At 44.6% G+C, this 17,650-nt stretch overlaps 1 protein-coding gene across 3 annotated transcripts in view; it reads left to right on the forward strand.

Moving 5' to 3' along the window:
• Window positions 1-17,650, forward strand: part of RAB11FIP4 (RAB11 family interacting protein 4) — a 121,311-nt gene that overhangs the window by 47,531 nt on the left and 56,130 nt on the right. The window lies entirely within an intron of this gene.

Below are 17,650 nucleotides of genomic sequence, written 5' to 3' on the forward strand. Positions count from 1 at the left end.
TCTGTCTCATGTTAGTGGGCTGAGGAAGCCTCTGGAGTGATGTGTAGCTGGATCATTGCAAATGTTGCTGTTTTACTTGGCCTATTGACTCTTCCTTCCTAGGTTCATGGCTGTCAGCAAGCCATCCATACTGTTTAACTGCATTTAACATGGGTTAACTGGTGGGAAAGTATTTAGCATTTAGGTAATGTTCCTCTTACAAGCCTCAGTATTCACCTGGCTGTGAAGGGAGATCCCTGTACAAGCTCCCTGGCACCTCACAAGTGGAAAACACTGGTTTGTATCTAATTTAATCAGTCAAACTTTGTAGGTGAACAAGTCCTTAGGGACCTTCTGCAGATAATAAACAGGGCGTCAGCAGCTGTTGGGAAGCAGAAACAATACACCATTGGAAATCTTTGCTAGTGTTTTGGCTGGTGGGTATAACATATTTTTAAACCATTAAAGATCCTCATTTTTATCCTGAATTTTCCAGTGTCTTTGGTCTAAGAAGTAGAGCACTGCTAAGTTTTCCTTTTAGCATCTCTTTGTCCCTTCTTCACTTTGGTTTTAATCACCTCCACCCATGTAAAGATTAAAGGTGCAGTGAGCATCGTGCATTCAGAGAAGGATTGTGTGTCAGTGGTCTTACAGACTGCAAATGATACAGAAATCAACAGGAAAAGCATTTTACCTTCACAGGTAGTGAAGTGTGAGGACAATTCTCATGTGTTGATGAAGGATGTGATAAGTGTGCTGGTGAGCTGCAGTTGGTTTCACTGTCCATACAAAAAATACAGAGATGTTTCCTGCACCTCAGTGCCCATCACCACTCTGCTTGTTTCTAAACCCCTGGTTTTTGTACCTGATGACACAGATACCCACCATGCTGTTGCTTGGTTACCTTAATAGATGCCATAACCCAAACTCCTTGGTTTGCAGTAGCTGATAGAGGCTACAAAATGCAAACAGGATCTGCACAGTCAATGTTCCCCTGTTGCTATGCAGATGTGTCAGGCTGGTGCTGACACTCTTAGAATGCAGGTGACAGCTGGGTCTGTGTTCCTTAGAGATTTCACATCTGCTGTCATGCAAAGATATGCTGGGGGGAGCTCTTGAAGACAAACTGCAGAACTCTGCAAACTGCACCTCTTCTGCCATCCATCCTCCAGGAGAGCCTGAGGGTTGGAATTGCAGTTGCTAATCCTGGTAACAGCTGCTGAGTTTCCCATTTGAGTGCTGGATTTGTGCCTCTGGAGAGGGAGGGGGCAGAGGGTGACCCTCCCTGTTCAGAAAGAGCTGATCTGACCCTGCTGTGCTGGAAGCCTTGCTGGTCACTCCTGATGTCCACCAGCCCCCTGGATGGTCCCTGCAGGGGGTGGCATCACTGCAGGGGGGTCCTGCAGCAGTGTTTGTCCACTTTAATAGACACAGTGTGGGATTTGTGCAGCCTGGGAGCAGAACCAGGTCCTTCCACACCTGCCCAGGCCAGGTGAGCTGTCGCGGTGGGGAGAGAACAGGGAATGGTGTGCACTGTTGTACATCCCACACTCATCCCACAGCTCTTCTGCACCACTGCTCTCCAGAGGGGCTGGTTCCATCTCCCATCTCCAGGTCCTCCAGGTGCAGTTTGGAAACTGTTCGCTAGATGTCAGCTAAAGACTGGGAAAGGGCGTGAGCAGCCTCTGCTCCCGCCTCGAGGATCCTCTGCTGTGGCAGGAAGTTGGAATTTTCCAGCTGATGAAGCAGAGGAGAACTGAGCGTCAGTAGATTTGAGGCTGTCACCGTTCATGGTGTTTGTTCCCCGTTCCCAAAGAAGAACATATGGCAAACACATACACTGTCCTTGCATCTCCCAGACCTTCATGAGTGTGAATTCTTGGTGCTGTAATCAAGTTTGCGGGCAGCTCCCATTGGCACAAATGTAGTGGCCTGTCTAATCTGATTTTCAGCCCAGTATGCCCTTTGCATGTCTCTAATTCTCAGGTGCCCTCAAATTCCCAGGCAGGAGAAGGACACAACTGCTATGATGGTACAAATAGATACTTTAAAAGGGAATGCATCTTTTTTATTCCACCCAAGGGGCTGGAATAAAAAGGCAGGTAGTTACACAAAGGCAAATACTGAGCTGGTTCATTGTTATGCTGTCTCTGCACTGATCACTTGAAAGGAAGTTTCCCCTGTCCTCTGCTTTCACTTTTGCTTCCCCTCCCAAGAGCCCCCTCCCTGTACTGTAGCTTTCTGAAGCCCAAAGGCAGCAAACTGAGGAGGTAAAGGTAATTCCAAGAGGTGGGATGAAGTGACAGGAGCCACTGTGAAGTGCTGAACTGGTCCAGCTGTTTGCATATGTTGAGTCAAATGGGGAAGAAGAAACTGCCAAGCCTCCAGCCTTTAATTAAAATCAACTGAGTGCAATTAATTTAAAGGGATACATAAAACCCCTTGATAACAGGAGCTTGGGGCATTTCATTTGACATTTTTTAAATGGTCTGATTTTAATTTTTGTTTTTCTTCAGTGTAAACAAAGAGCAAAAGCCAACAAGCTTTTAATGTCTGAAAACTTTGTAAAAAAAATAAAGGCAGGAAAAAAAATCCTATTGTGTATGCAATTCAAAATGTAAGGGCCATTCCATGGAAGTTTTTTAATGGCCTGTATTGGGAGGCTGTGTGAGTGATACCACAGGCAAATGGTGAGCTCTGCTGTTGAGCTCAAGGCTGTTAAGGTGTGATAGGCAGAACATAAAGAGTGGAACTTTTATGGGTTACTAGAGGATGTCCCACTGACTTCCATCAGCATTGATTCAGGCTGCAGACTGTGTTTTCTCTTTGGACCAGAGACAGCTGGTCCAAAGAAACTTAGGAGGATGGGATTGCAGTTAGGAGTTCTAGAGCCCTTCAGCTTTGGGACATAGAAATAAACCTTTTCTCTCTGTCTGTGAGTTGAGTCTGTTGATTTGGTTAAAGTCTGAATTGTGCTCCATTTGAGGCACTGCTTCAGTCAAGTGCTGTTCATTAGTATAATTTCTGTCTCTCACAGCCTTTAGAGAGGTAATAGAAATATTCAGAATTTGCCAGAAGCCAATTTGTCAATCCCAAATTCCTTTCCCAGTGTTTGCTGCTATGGCCTCAACTCTTGTTGTGGCTTCAGTTTGAAGGGAGACAAAAGTCTCCCTAGTCAAGTTTGCTTTGTGGCAGGCATCTAGTAGCACTTCAGAGCCCTTGGATAGCCTTTTGGAGATGGTAACCAACACAAAATCCACAGCTGAAGCCTGTGTGTGAAAAGGCAGGCCCAGATTGAGCCAGCTCAAACAAAGCAGAGTGCCTGTGTCTCAAATTTCCAAATGGCTGGCTCGGAGCCTTCCCGGGCACGCAGCCAGCCGGGAGCACTGGCCACAGGACTCACAGGGAGCTGGGCTGGCTGCATCTGCAGCTCTCTGGCCAAGGTTTGCACTGCAGGCCCTGAGAAGCACTGGTGTGGGTCTAGGTGCTCTTCTGTCTAAACACCTAAGTTTAGGGAAATGGGAATCAGAACAGGAGCTCCTTTGTCAGCTCTTCACCTGGTGGATTTTGGCTGTTCAGATTTGAAGGGAGCCTGAATCTAGACCACCCCAACAGGTGACAGAACAGGGGGCTGAGTGACAGATCTTGGAGCCTCTCACCATCAGCTAGCAGGGTACTTCTGAGTGCTCCTTGTGAAGGGACAGGCTCTTTTTACATGTCAGTTGTTGCCTTTTCATCTGGAATCAATGGCCAGAAGCCATATGTGCAAACCCAGTGGAAGAGCATGTTGTAAGGAACAATAATGGCAGGGTCCTTGTTTCAATCAAAGCTGTTTGTTTCTTATTATTTGTTGCTGTATTGAGTTGCCACATACCTTTTTTTTTTTTCTGTTCCCATCTGTAAATAAGAGTGAGTTTGTCTCTTCCCAAAGTACAGGATGATCGCTGCATATCAAAGGATGAGCTGTCTTTTCAGTCCTCTGTGTGTTCCCCTGCCTGCCAAGTGATTAATTACACTGTATGAACAGCAGAAAAATTGTTGAAACATGACAAATAAATTGTGTTTGCCTCTGGGATGGAGCTGGGACTGCTGGCTGATCTGCTGCTTTGAAAATATTTTCAGTAGCAATTAGGAGTCCCTCACCAGCTTCTGAATAAAGTTTTTTCCCCCACTAGCTGCTTGAGGATATCTCCAGACACCTGTGTCAGAGCAGAGGGGACCTTATGAAGACACTGTGATACAAATGGGTTTTTCACTAGGCTGTGGAAGAAGGTAGCAGGAGGGCTGAAACCAGAATATTTTGAATTTCAATCTCATATATTCTGTGTTTAGAAACAATGACTCCACCATGACCATCAAGTTGCCAGTGTTTTTGGAGAGAATAACTGACCTCATTTGTTAGAAGGTTTTTCTTGATAATGTTTTTCCTAGCATCAAACACAAGTGTTTCCAATCTTAATGTGAAATCCACCTTTCCTTCCACCTTCTGTGGAATAGTGGAGACACTCCTTCCTATCTTAACAAAAAAGCACACAAGGGTCAAGGTGGAAATGCCTTTTCAACCAATGGCCAAGAGAAGAAGCCAGTCAGTGTGGTAAGGACAAGCAGTATTAAACACATCAAACTGAAGCTTTTTTCCCCTCTTTCTTATCATCCTCCAGTTTTCTGCACCACCCACACGCGCTCGGTCCCTGTTGGCTCCCATTGCGTTTTCAGCCCTGCAGATGCTCAGTGTCTGTGTGTGAGGATTCCCCTCCCTGTGCTCAGGACCTGGGGTGTTTCTGCCCCCCTGGGATCACACAGTGCATGTTTGCAAGTTGCTCCCCTTGCCAAGCTGCTGGGGGGCTCCTGTGTCCTGCTGCCCCTATGGGACCTGGTACATCCAGAGGTCTGTGTTAGATCTAGTGCTCCTAAATCTGCCAGGTTCTCCTTCCCCTCAGCTCCTGCTGCATCCCCTGGGAAATAAATATGTTCAGCATCTCCAGAGATGGCCTTTTGAGAGGCCCAGCCTCAGGATTGATCCCAGCCCCAGCTGAAATTGGTAGAAATGCTTCTTAGACCCTGGCAGGTGTGAGATCAACCTCTGGGCTTGTTCCCAAGGTCGTTGGCTGAATCCTTTCTGGAGGGGTAAGGTGGGAGAAAAGCTTGCTAATACAGCCATACAGCTATAGAGAGAAAGAAGTGCCTGTTCCTGGGCAGGATTTGACACAGGCAGTGTGCACTGTCTGCCCCAGTGAGAAGTTTATTGTAACCTCTGCAGGCAGTACTCTAAGCAATTCATTTATCCTATTTTTTTTTTGAGCATCAAAAAGCAACATTAACTACAGCTGCTGAGAAACCCCCAGTGAGCAATTACCCAGAGCAGTGAAGAGCATGGTGTGCCACCATTTGGGATTCATTTACAGGGAAATTGCCTGCTTTCACCTGGTGATATTCTGAATTTTATTTTTTAGGTTTGTGCATACATGCAAAAATAACTGTCCTTGGTCAAAACACCTGCATAAAAATAACCTGCCTCTCTGGCTGCTCAAGCTGATTCTGAAATGTTGCCCTGAAGAACTGCTGTACTGAGAATGAGCAGTTCTGCACTTGGGGCAAGGCAGGCACCTTTCAACAAAATAAATGCCAACTCCTCCAAACACAGCCATAAACGAGATTGAAGATTATTTTCTTTCTTTAAAACCAGCTTGAATTTTTGATTTGGTGGAACATCACACACTGACATTTTTAAAGGGGAAATTACTTTGCCCCTGACTCATTTTTGCTCAGTTGTGGTATAAAATACACATAAAATAACTCAAAAGAAATAACACCCTCTGGTCTGGTCAAAAATAATGATTCTCTTTCTCAAAATGTATTTTGGGTTTTCTTTAGAGAGAAATCTGAGTTTTTGACTTTCTCATCCTGGGCTAGGTCAACAAAAATACTCTGAGATCTTAAAGCCTGTAGGCTGGAGAAATCTTTTCCTGTGAAGTTCTTGGCACAGCACCCCAAATGCAGCCCTAGTGTCTGAGGCCAGCAGGGCTGGGCAGAGAAGGCACAGCCCTCAGAATGGAGTGTCTCAGTGCAAAGTGTTGATTCAGGTAGGGCCCTGTGAGAATCCAGCATCTGGGCTGAATCTGTGACAGTGCTTTTGTACAAATTCTGCCAGTTAGCTGGTTTAAATTTTAAGCACCTGCTCTTGCAGGTGAACCACTGTAATAGAAGCATAAATCAGTGAGGGGCCAAAGATTGTTTGCTTCCCCACAGGGTTGTGTCTGAGTTAAATTTTACTGTTTCTTAGGGCTAAATTTGGCTGGGTGGTTTGAGACAGGGGGAAGTGTGGTTCAGACGTCACAGCTGTGACTCGGCTCCAACTGGAGCATCCTTCCAGGCATCCACAGCAAAGCCATTTTGTACACTTATTGTTATCTATAGATCTCTTTTTTTTTTTTTTTTTTTTGAGTATTTATTTTCTGTGACCCAGGTAGAGTTTTGTATAGCATTCAGAGCTTTACCATTTTGAAGCCTGTCACCCCTCTCTTTGGCAGAACCACTTAATAGACATTTTCTGTCTCAACCTGAATTTTCTTTCTGAGTCATTATCTTCAACCTTTTAATCTGCTGATTTTCTGACAGAGCACAGTTTTGGGGGTGTTTTTTCTGAAATTGTCAGTTGCCATGGCAAAATATTCCTCCCATCCTTGGATAAACCAATTTAGGCTGTGGCACAGTCTTTAGGTAGAAGCTGTGAAATGACTGAAAGCTAAAAGTTGGTCTCTTTTATTGAGGAGGTCTCATCCCTATTGATTTAGTCCTTCAGGTAAATATGGCTTTGTGGTTTTGTGCCTTTTTCCTTTTGTTTGATGCGCTGAAAATCTGTCCAATTTGTGGTGTGTCCTGAGTACAGCATTCTTAGCAACAAAAGCAAAGAAATATTATGGCAGCACTTGCCATGCTTTGTGTTCCTGTGAAAGAAATGCAACTGCTTGGTCAGAGGGTGGTGAGCAACTCCTGCCTGATACACAAATACAAAATATCTGTAATAAAAGTAGCTCTATGAGGGCACGGCCCAGAGCATTCACTGGCTTTCTTGACACTTGCTTGACAAGGAAACCTTTGTCCTCCACTCTATAAATTGACACTGGTTCTTTCTTACTTGCTTACTTGTTTTGTTGGGTTTTTTTTAATTTCTTATTCTACTTTGTATCATTTCTCCTTGCTGCTTGGGGAAATTTCTGCTTCATTTATGGAAGATTGTGGGACAATGCACAGTTGTCTTCTTCTTGGAATATTTACAGTGATAAGGCTGTGAAATTGAAGTATAGGAGGTTTTTTTTAGTAAATAACATTGGTTTAAATTAGTTGTATTTTTTATTTGTTTGTGGGTTTGGTTATTGGTTTTTTTCAGAACAAGAAATTTCTATGTAAATGTGTAAAAGCTGGATGATAAAACCAAGATTCCAGGTTACTATGAAACTGTAAAGAGAAAGTCAACCACAGAGGGATGTTCTAGCTGATAAAACCAGCAAAATACCTCATTGCTCAAGCAAACAAAAAGGATCTGACTGCTTCTTTTCTCCCTTTGAACTTCTCTGACAAACCTGAGAGCAGTGTCATTTTTTGAAAGTAGCTTCTTTCATTTTTCAAAACAATAGCTGCACATACTGCTAGAAACTTTCCCACTAAAATAAAAACATTCTTCCATAGGTGAAATCTTACAGGAGTCATTTCTGTCACACAGCTGTTGCTGTGCTGAGACAGTGTTTCAGGGTTCATTATTCCAGTAGCCTCAAGAATTGCCACCAAAGTGACCCAGACAGTTCATGAAATTGCCCAATTCTTTTCCCAGTTAGGAAAGCTCCAGGACACCTTTCCCACGTCCTTTGTCTCTCACGTCAGTCCCAGCTCTTGCCACATCCAAAGTCCCCACAAAAGCACGTGGTCTTTGTCCTGCTCTCTCAGGTGTCCCCAGGTTCTCCAGGCATGGCTGTGACCTGGTCCTGCTGTGGGATCTGCCGCAGCAAAGTGTCACACAAGTGCTACCACGGCAATGTCCTGCATCAGAGGCAGCAGAACTGTTTAAAATTAAACCAGTACTCAGCTGGGCTGATAGAGCTAAAATGAGATCTTGATTATCCTATCTGTTTTTAGAAACTGGAGAAGAATCAAAAGGTAATTCTTTTTAATTTTTTTTTTTTTACATGCTGCAGTGTAGAATGTCTTTGTCTGGGTGGAGGCAGCTTTGCCAGCACTGTCACACATCTGGGCTCAGAGAAGCAATTTGTGCCTGAACAGGAAGAAAAAGTAGGCCAGCCTACAAGAGAGTATCTAGGAATTACTCCTGAGGGATTTGTGCTACACTGCCTCCAGCAGCTGAAATAACAGCATGAAATTGCGATTAAAAATTAAGAAGAGATACGGGCTATTTGACCTTCTTTCAGTCAGGGACACAGAGGCCTTGCTAGGATGGGAATCACTGAAATGCAGCTTCTGTTGAGCAATTATGTGCCAGCAAGAGGCTACTGAGGTTCATCCTAAGCTCCATGGAACAGGGAGATCATTTCTTTCCTGGCAGAACCAGTTTCAGCGCTGGTCAAAGTGGAGAGAAACTGTCCTTGCTCCAACAGCTACAGGTGAGAAATAGGAAAGAAACTGTCAATTGTTACATTTTCTGAGTTTACAGAAAGCTAGGCAGGATTAATTAGGCCCCTGAGAGGCTGTGTTAATTAGGATTTAATTTGCCAAACTTGCTATTTGGCTCACCTTTTTACCCAGGCTGTTAGTGTAAATGCCCAGCTGACTCCAGCATCAGCTGGGGAACAGACCCTGAGGCAGAGCAGCCTGTTGGGGTGGATGTGTACCCTGATCCCAGGCTTGTTTTGGAACTGAGTTATGATAAGCTGCTGGAAAATGTAAGTTGGAATAATAACAATAATATAACCATGGCAGTGTTGACACAGAGCTGACGCAAATGCTGATGAGTATTTTGGGCTGACAGTGTAAATCTGGTGGCTCAGTCTGGACCACCAGGGCTAGGAAGGGTTTGGAAAGGGAATGCACAACGCAGAAAAGGCATATCAAAAAGGGTGATTCCTTGGAGCTTGTGCCAGCCTGTGTAAATAAGCCTGTGATAACAAAGTGTTTGACTTTGCAAGAGGTTTTGATTTGTCCTGAGCTGTGGAGCCTGAGAGTCGGTGAGGAGACAGCCCTGGTGTGAATCCTGCTCCTTTGTTACCTCTGGGCATCAGTCTCTGCTCCACAGATTGTCTGGGGAAGAGGCTTTCTCAGTGTGTGTTTGTGCAATGCCACTAGAGCCAAGCAGGATCATGACTGGAGGAGAGAAAGTTTGCAGGCTCTGCACCCTTTAATAGGTACAGCAAATACATAAATATGGTATAAATACATCATAGAGTTTTGGCTACCCATTTGTATAGAATAGTGCAATATTTAGGTAAATTGTCTTGCCCACAGTAGAAATTTATTCATAGCACTCTAACAAAGCCTGACATCATTTAAAATGGGGAGAGCTTCTCAACTGACTTGACTGTGCTGCCACCTTCTTCAACTGACAGAGAGGATGTTTGTCTTATTTTGGTGACAGAATAACAGACAGAACCTTGTGTATTTTTGTATATTCTCTGCAAGAAGTTTCCTATATCTGTAACTGTTCTGCATTTATTACTGCCATATGCATGTTGAAAAAAGTATTGGTGTTTGTTGCTTCAGTGAGTTCTTAATCATTGTGTCCTTGAAGTCTAATGCCATTGGGGAACATTTCTGTGGGTAACTGGGGCATGTGTCTTTCATCAGGAGATGGACATATGGTTACAATGCCCCGAGGCACAATCATGGAAAGGTCTAGTGCATGCAAGGTGGGAACCTGTCCAGAATGGAGAGGGGAGCCATGAAGAACTGTTTGTCAGATTCTTAGATGATAAAAATCAATTTAAGAACATAAGAGAAACAAGTCTGTGTTCCTGCTGAGCTGGTTGTGAGTTTTTTTCCCACCTTGTAAGCTTTGGAGACTGTTACAGTAGGAGCTTTACCCATATATATCCCTCCTTCCAACTCTTACAGCTCCACCTTTGGCAGGGTTCTCTTTGGGTTTTCAGAGTTTCAGAATTTAAAATGGCTTGTCACTCCTCAGAATATTTCACAAACTAGTTATTATTGTGAAAAAGTGAGGAGACCTGAATAATGAATGAAGTCAGTATTTCACTGCACCTCTGAGATCTGATTTTTATGGAAATCAGTAATGCAGAATATTTTATGAGACTAATAGATAAATATTGCCTTTCACAGATATTTGTTTTCCTCTGAACTGTTCAGCACGAGGATCAACAACCATCCCACTATGAATCACACTTTGCAGGGTTATCTGCCTGTGGGAGCTGCCACAGGTTTGTCACCTGGGAAGTTGTTAGTCAAGTGGCAGAGTAAATCATCAGCTTTCTCCTTACACTGTGTTTTGAAACTGCACTTAAATGTTTCTGTTTGTCTCACTGCCAAGCAATAGTGAGATATTATGGGGAATTATAAAAGGGAGTTTTGTGCAGTAAATTCAGAGTTCAACTGTTCTCTACTACAATTCCTTGCCTATAAAAGAACTCTGAGGAAGCCTTCTCAGATTACTGCACCCTGAGAAAATACTGCCATCAGGAGACATCCTGTGTCATGGTGTGGTTCTCATATCAAAGGGGAAGGAGTTTGTGCTCAGATACTGCAGAAGGTGCCCTGCCAAGAGTGACTGATACCCTGCTGGTTTACAAAGAAAAGTTTTAGCAGTGAAATGTACTGAATAACACAGCCCCATGTGCTTTGTGAGGCAAGGTCCTAGGGCTGAGGAATGTCCTGGAGCACTTTCTCTGCAGTTATTGAAGGTCACTAAATTTCCCCCATAAACAAAATCATCAGATGCTTCCTGACTTAGAGCCAGGGCATTACTTGCTGTACTGTTGAGGGACATGCTTTTCCTCTAGCTTGTGTCTAGTCTTACTAGATCAAAAACCTTCACAGGAAGAGACAGACTCTCTTGATTGTATTTTTATAGTGCCTGTCTTGTGTTCCTTTGCCTCTCTCCTGGGAGAACAGGATCGCTTCGTTTTAGAAGGGAGACATTGGAAAGGGAAGAAAGCAGCACTAGTAGGAGTATTTCAAGATTTACTGAGTGGTCATATTTAGTTTGACTTAGATACTTGCATTGTGCATGGACTCACCTTCCTATGCAAGGTCTTCTTTCCTGTGGGGGAACTGATACCCAAGAGAGGAAGGACTCTCCTGAATAAGCTCCCAGGAGTTCAGACTGGCTAAGGACATCCCCTCTCACCTCTGTTAGCATGGCTCCCTGGGGCTGGCATGGCAGGTCTGCCTGGGGAGGCACCATGTCCCACTTCCAGGAGGCTGGGGCTGCCCTGGCACCCCTGAGGCTTCCATGAGAGCCCCTGGGTAACAAGAACCACGTGGAGCCCACACCTTCCTGCTTCCTGAGGCACTTCACATCTGTAACTGCTTCTTGGATGACTCAGGGGCTCTCAGAGTTTCCCCTGTGCTGACAGCTCACTGCCTCAATTCTCATGGCATCCCAACACTTCCACACTGAATGTGATTAATTAGAAGGGAGAGGTGAGTGTCAAGGGCAGGGATCAGTGTTTAAGAGCAGTTCAGTGTTTTAATTTGAGCAGATTATGGAAATAGAATGTGAAAGGTAACTAGAGATATTTTGCTCCCTGCTGAAATGGTAAAGAAAGGTCATATTTAGCACAGGGAGGGCCCTTTCCATGACCTGTTCTTTACAGCACATGGGGCACTGCAGGCCCTTGGCTGGACTCAGCCCACAGCCATGGGGTGTCTTGGTTTTCAGTGGATGATTCCAGTCTGCACTGTAGGTCATGGTGCAGGTGCTGGCTGGGAATCTTCTTCATTAGCTTCATTTCCCTCTAATATTGTATATTCAGAAGTATCTGTGCAGCACCAGGCCATTGACAATACTGCTGATTACTTCACATCACTATTTAATTAGGATGAAAGACACGGAATGAGCAAGCGGAGATTTTACACTTGGGAAAGAAATTGATTTATGGAACAATCAGACTGTTAGCTCCAGCAGACTTTTCTTTAAAAAAGTCACTTTGGGATTGATTTAAATCAGGGAATTTGTACAAAATTATTCTTCTCAGCCTGTGATTGCAGAGACCCAACAATGGGGCAGAAGTGGATCCTCTGCTGCGTTCTGTACTGTACCTCAGGAGTGAGGAGCTCAAGCCTGGACTTAGCAATGCCTCAGTGGGACCCCATTGAAAGGCCTTGCCTGGGCCATACCTGTTCAGTCACAGAGCTCTGCTGTTGCTATAGCAAGGAATTTCTGTCCTTTGGTCAGTGTAGAATCACCTGGGAGTTAAAACTGATCTAATCTAAAGGCAGCTAGGGGATGTACCTAGGTGCTGCCCTTCCTCATGCCTTGTAAAAATGCAAATACCACCCAAAAGGTGCAAATCAGTCTGAAAGGTCTGGATAGTGTTAATATTGTTACAGCCTTGCCCACACTCGTGAGCTTTGTTGGGCAGCTGTACATTTCTGCTGAAGCTGGGAGTTTTCCCTGAGGCATCCTGAAATAAATGTATGAATTGAAGGTGTCTTGCTTCCTACAGCAGATCTGCACCTGCTGTTCCCTGCTCCAGGCTCAGCCCAGCACACCCAGTCTGGCATCATCACACCCTGCTCTTGCCAGGCTGCCAGCAGCCATGTGAAGGCCTTGCTGTCTGACACCAAATGTCTCCCAGTTCCTGTTCACAGTGAGACTGAACAGGGGTTATGTTTTTCCTGGGATATCTGTGTTTGTCGAGGAAACTTTGTTCTGCTGATATTTATAGTCTTAGTGCCTGTGAAGGGACCATAACAGAAACAAAAGGCTGTTCTGTCATTCTCTCAGGCTGCTGCAGCACTTGTTGCCCCAGAGTTCCTGTGGGGAGCTGGAGGTTTGGCTGAGCTATAGCTGGGTTGCTTTTTCTTCCAATTTCTGTAGCTAGAAAAGGGAGTATTTCTGTGACCAGGGCAGAGAAGTTAATAGAAATACTTGGCTAATGAACATTTGTCAGCCAAGAAAAATTAATTCTACCTTCACTGCTAATGAAAGGTGTATTTGGAGGGACTCTAATGCTAAACACAGGACCAGGAGAGAAAACAGCTGAATTCATTTTCTTATTACTACAAACCTCCCATGATTTTTGGGACGGGCAGCTGAACCATGCCCTCCATATACCATGCTGTCCTCCTTATCAGTAAAATAAGGATAAAACTATAAGTTCTGACTATCTGGATGGCAAGCTGGCTGGCAGGGCACATTCACATGACTGTAGTTGCCAGCTGTACTGAGCAGAGTAGCCCCCTCCTCTTATCTCTTGTCCAGCTCCAGAGAACTGTCATGGAATTAACATGTGCTGCCCCAAGTCTGGGAACAGCAGCCACATCCCTCAGCAAACAACTCCAAAAGGGCTTGACAGTTAAATAATTGCCTCTGCTGCCTGGCTTTTAAGAAATTAAGTGAAACTTAAACGGGAGTTCTGCAAAGTTTGATAGTCCTTCCACTTTGGCAGTCCTTCCACTGCCATCATTCATGGTGGGTGTTCAAGCTTCCAGCCTAATGGAGATTTTTGGAGGCATCAACTCAGAAAAAATGTCAACAGCACCACAGGTCAGACAAGGACATATTATTATTCACCTTTGAAAACACAGCCAGACTTCACATCTCAGCCCAGCATGCAGCAATCATTAGTCACCCTGCATAATCCCCTTGACCTATTTTTTTTTTCCTTTCACAGTGGTCACATTTGAAAATATTGTCTAGAGCTGGTTGGGCCCACACAAGGTTGTTAATTGGGACTGTCTAGCTGAGGGGTGACACAGAGGCCAAGTTCAGCATGGTGTGCTCAGCACCCTGGTGGTGATGCTGAGGGCTCCCAGGGAGGTGGTGGCTGGGAGGCCTTGTGTCACCAGTGTGCACAGGGACATTATTCCTGATGTTCCGAAGGGGCTGGTTCTGAAGCACCTTGGTGCTTTGTTTTATCTGGAATTAAGAATTTGCCAGGAGCTGCCCCAGCAGGAGAGTTGGAATGTGAGAAGTGCTAATGACATTTACTTACAGGAGTGGGGAGACCCCAGCTGGAACAATGGAACAGCCAGGAAAAGCTGCCCACACACCTCCATCCCAGAGAGCTGGGTGGGCATGGCCTTAGTCATTGGGGGATTTTAAAGGGGTTGCCGTCCTTCTTGTTTCCCCTGAAGGCCGGTGCCAAAGCTGAGGGAAGCAGCACAATTCCCAATGCACTGGGGCTATCACTCATTATCATCTCACAGCAGCTGCTTTCCCTTATCCTGCAGAGACAACTGTGGGGTGGCCCTACACGGGTGGAGAGATGTGGAAATGCTCTGCAAGCTTGGTACAGAGGCTTGTAACTTCAGAGAGATTTATTCCACCTCCCATATATCAGTTAAATTACTGGAGGCTGAGGCCAGATTTATGTAGATGAAGGAATTAGCATAAAAACTATTTACAATACTTATTCCATTATTATACTATCAAAGTGCTTCACAGGCTCTAATAAATTCCTGTTGCAGCTTCTCTGGGAGCTAGAAAATTGTTATTCATCCAAGTCTGAAGATAAATTGAGCTGTTCAGGGATAAGGCCCCGGTTGGTGGCAGAGTCAGATTGGTTTCCAGATAAGCCAGGTGCCTGCATACCACTGAGGTCACAGAAGATTCCATCATCGTGAGGACAGGTACCTGGGGCTCAGCTAGTGCCCTGTCTGCTTTTCTATCTGAGCATCTATAACAGCAGTACTTCTGTGCATGTAGGTGGAATTTGATACTGAATTTCAAAGGCTAATAATTTTCCAGAGTGCTTTTCCTTGTTCCTCTGTCTGCAGAGCCTTCCCAAATGAAAGGCAGAGCAAAGCAGGGCTCCTTTGCCTCAGCCAGGGAAAGGATCAAAGCCCAGGATGGTGCTGAAGGCACATGCCTGTCTTGCTTACCTGCACTAGTCTATGAAGCTGCTGGTCCAGGGAGATTGCTAGGTGTCAAATCTGCTTTAAAAAACTGCACAAGGGTGGCATTATAAGTTTGCTGCACCGTTGTACAAAAGGCATGTTCAGTTGATTAGGTCAGGATGTGTTTTGCTGGAAGCAGCCAGTTTTGGAAATCTTGCTTCTCCCTATCACATCAGCCTTCCTGCCTTTCCCTGATGTCTCAGGAGCCACAGGTGAGTGTGCTGTTTATCCTCCAGTCCCTATAGGCATTTTTAAAATTTACAAGGCTGAAAAAAATTTGCAATGCTAAAATTTGGAGCTGATGGTCTTGAAGCATGGTGCCTACACTGCCAAACAGAGGTGATCAGAAATTGCTTCTCTCCTGCTGGAAGGCTGCACTTGATGTCAGGAGTGGTGCATGGAGTGCATTTGAGGTATGGTGCAGGTGTCTTTGTGAAGCTGTTTCCTTGTCTGTTTTTGACCTCCTGTCACAGGACAGAGCTGTGTCAGTCTGTCGTGATTATTCCTACCTTTATTAAAGCCCTGGGTGCTGAGTGTTACTGCCTGTGCTCTTGTGCTGTGCATTCAGGGATTTAGGGCAGAAGTGCTTCATGATGCCATCATCATCTTGTAAGGAGCAAAGAACAAATGTGCTGCATTCCCTAGATCCAGGATAATCATATCTGACAGCATACTAATTAATCATCTCACAATCAGGTAATTCTTTCCCATGTAGCTGTCTAATTACTGTTTAGTAGCCCAGACTTCACTGTGCAAATAACTCATATTTTCAAGCAGGGGTTTCAAGGAGAGGAGCATGGTGGGCCATGACTCCTGGTGTAACTCCTTCATCTTCTTTGAAATACTCCTGGGATAAATTTGGTCTGTCAAATCTTTTAGTCTACTGAACCACAGAGCAGCCCTAATTGTTACCATATTGGCCACAAGGAAAGAGTGTGCCCAGCTCCACTGCTCAGTGCAATGGGCTGAGCTGCTGATAATGTGCTCACAGTGCATCCATATGTTGGCTCCCCAGGAGCTCTTCCTAACCTAGCAGATTGTAAGATAATGAGCCTGAGCCATACTTTGGGGATCAATATACAGGATGCTCTTAAAAGATGGCGTTGTATATTAGAGTGTGCTGAATGTCACTATGATAGAGATTTACTTGTAAACCAGGGAAGACAGCAAAGATAAAAATTACAATTGCTTAACATGTATAGCTTGAAATTGCTTTTTGTCTGCCTCCAGCTCATTCCCTTCTGGTTTAGTTGGGTTTCCCAGTGTTTGTGATGTGTCCTGACTCTGTGTGTGCATGCATGAATCCAAATTCTATCCAGCCAAAAATTTAGACTCATTCAAAAAATTTAACCACACTTGGAAGAGCAGCAGAAACTTTACAATATTAATCTTTGGTGTGTCATAAAAAGAGCCTTTTTTATGGGTTTCATTAAAGCAAGACAGACCTTCATCCGTGGGACTTCCCCAGTGCAAAAATGGTTTCATACTCCAGCACTATTCCCATATGTGAAAGAAATCAGTGAAAGCTGATGCAAGGCAGTTTCCAAATTGCAGAGCTGCCTCTTGGGCTGGAAACATTATTTAGGTGTGTGTGGTTTGGGTTGTTGCTAGCTATATCCCATAATATCTGTGTCAACACTATAAAACTAATCCCTAAGACATCAGTGTCCAGCTTGAACAGCATATGTACACCTACCTTGATGTTGGCTGTGGACCCACTGATAATTTAATATCTCCCATTTTTTCAAAGCTCTGTGACCCTAACAAAGAGGTGACTTCATGTCCTGGTATCAGGTTTACCCCAGTCATATTGCAGCAATTTTCTCATGTTTTTTATTGCTCAGTTGTACACAACTGTCTCTGTATTTGCTGCATGGTTACGCCTTCAATGTCCAGATCATCAGACCTTTGCCCAAACCAGCCTGAGAATGGCCTTGCAAACATTCTGAGGAGCTGAAGTGTGTTTGATTTTCCTTGGCTTATTTGCTTTCCATTATGTGTCTTCATGGTGATAAAAAGTGCTGCTGCCAACCTCAGGAGTGCTCCAGCTCTGCTGTGTGGAACACACAAAAGGAGGAATGATCTGCAGGCTGTGCTCCCAAAAACTGCCTCGTGGAGCTTCTCCCCAGAGGAGCCAAGAGGAGGGAAATGTCGACCACATAAATAGCAGGGGCTCTCCAAGAACGTGTGCTGAAATAAAAGCAGCTAAAAATAGTCTCTAGGACTAAATGTGAATCATCTGGAGAGCAACTCACAAAATTTTCTGCAGGAAAATCCTGAAAGGAGGAAGCCATGCTTTCAGAAGCAATCATGCAAGCTGGAAACAAATAAAGTCTTCCTATGAAAAACTGCAACTTCCAACATGTGCTCTTGGAGACAGCTCACACCCTGCCCTGGGTCTGGCTTCTCCAGTTGTGCTGGGGCTCAGTCTCATTCTTACTGGTGCAGCTTTTGGTTAAGTCTCCCAAGGACTGGGATATTTTTTTTCCCAGATTTTGATCCTAAAGAACCGGAACTCCAGCAAGTGGAATCAGGCTTTTTTACAACAGCCAGTCCACAGAATTTCTCTCTCCTCCAGGCAGTTTGCAGGTGCCAGAACCATGGGAAGGTGGTAAAACTTCTTAAAAAATAGTGGGTTTGGTTGCAC

This window comes from Agelaius phoeniceus, chromosome 19, assembly GCF_051311805.1.
Source record: "Agelaius phoeniceus isolate bAgePho1 chromosome 19, bAgePho1.hap1, whole genome shotgun sequence".
Lineage (NCBI taxonomy): Eukaryota > Metazoa > Chordata > Aves > Passeriformes > Icteridae > Agelaius > Agelaius phoeniceus.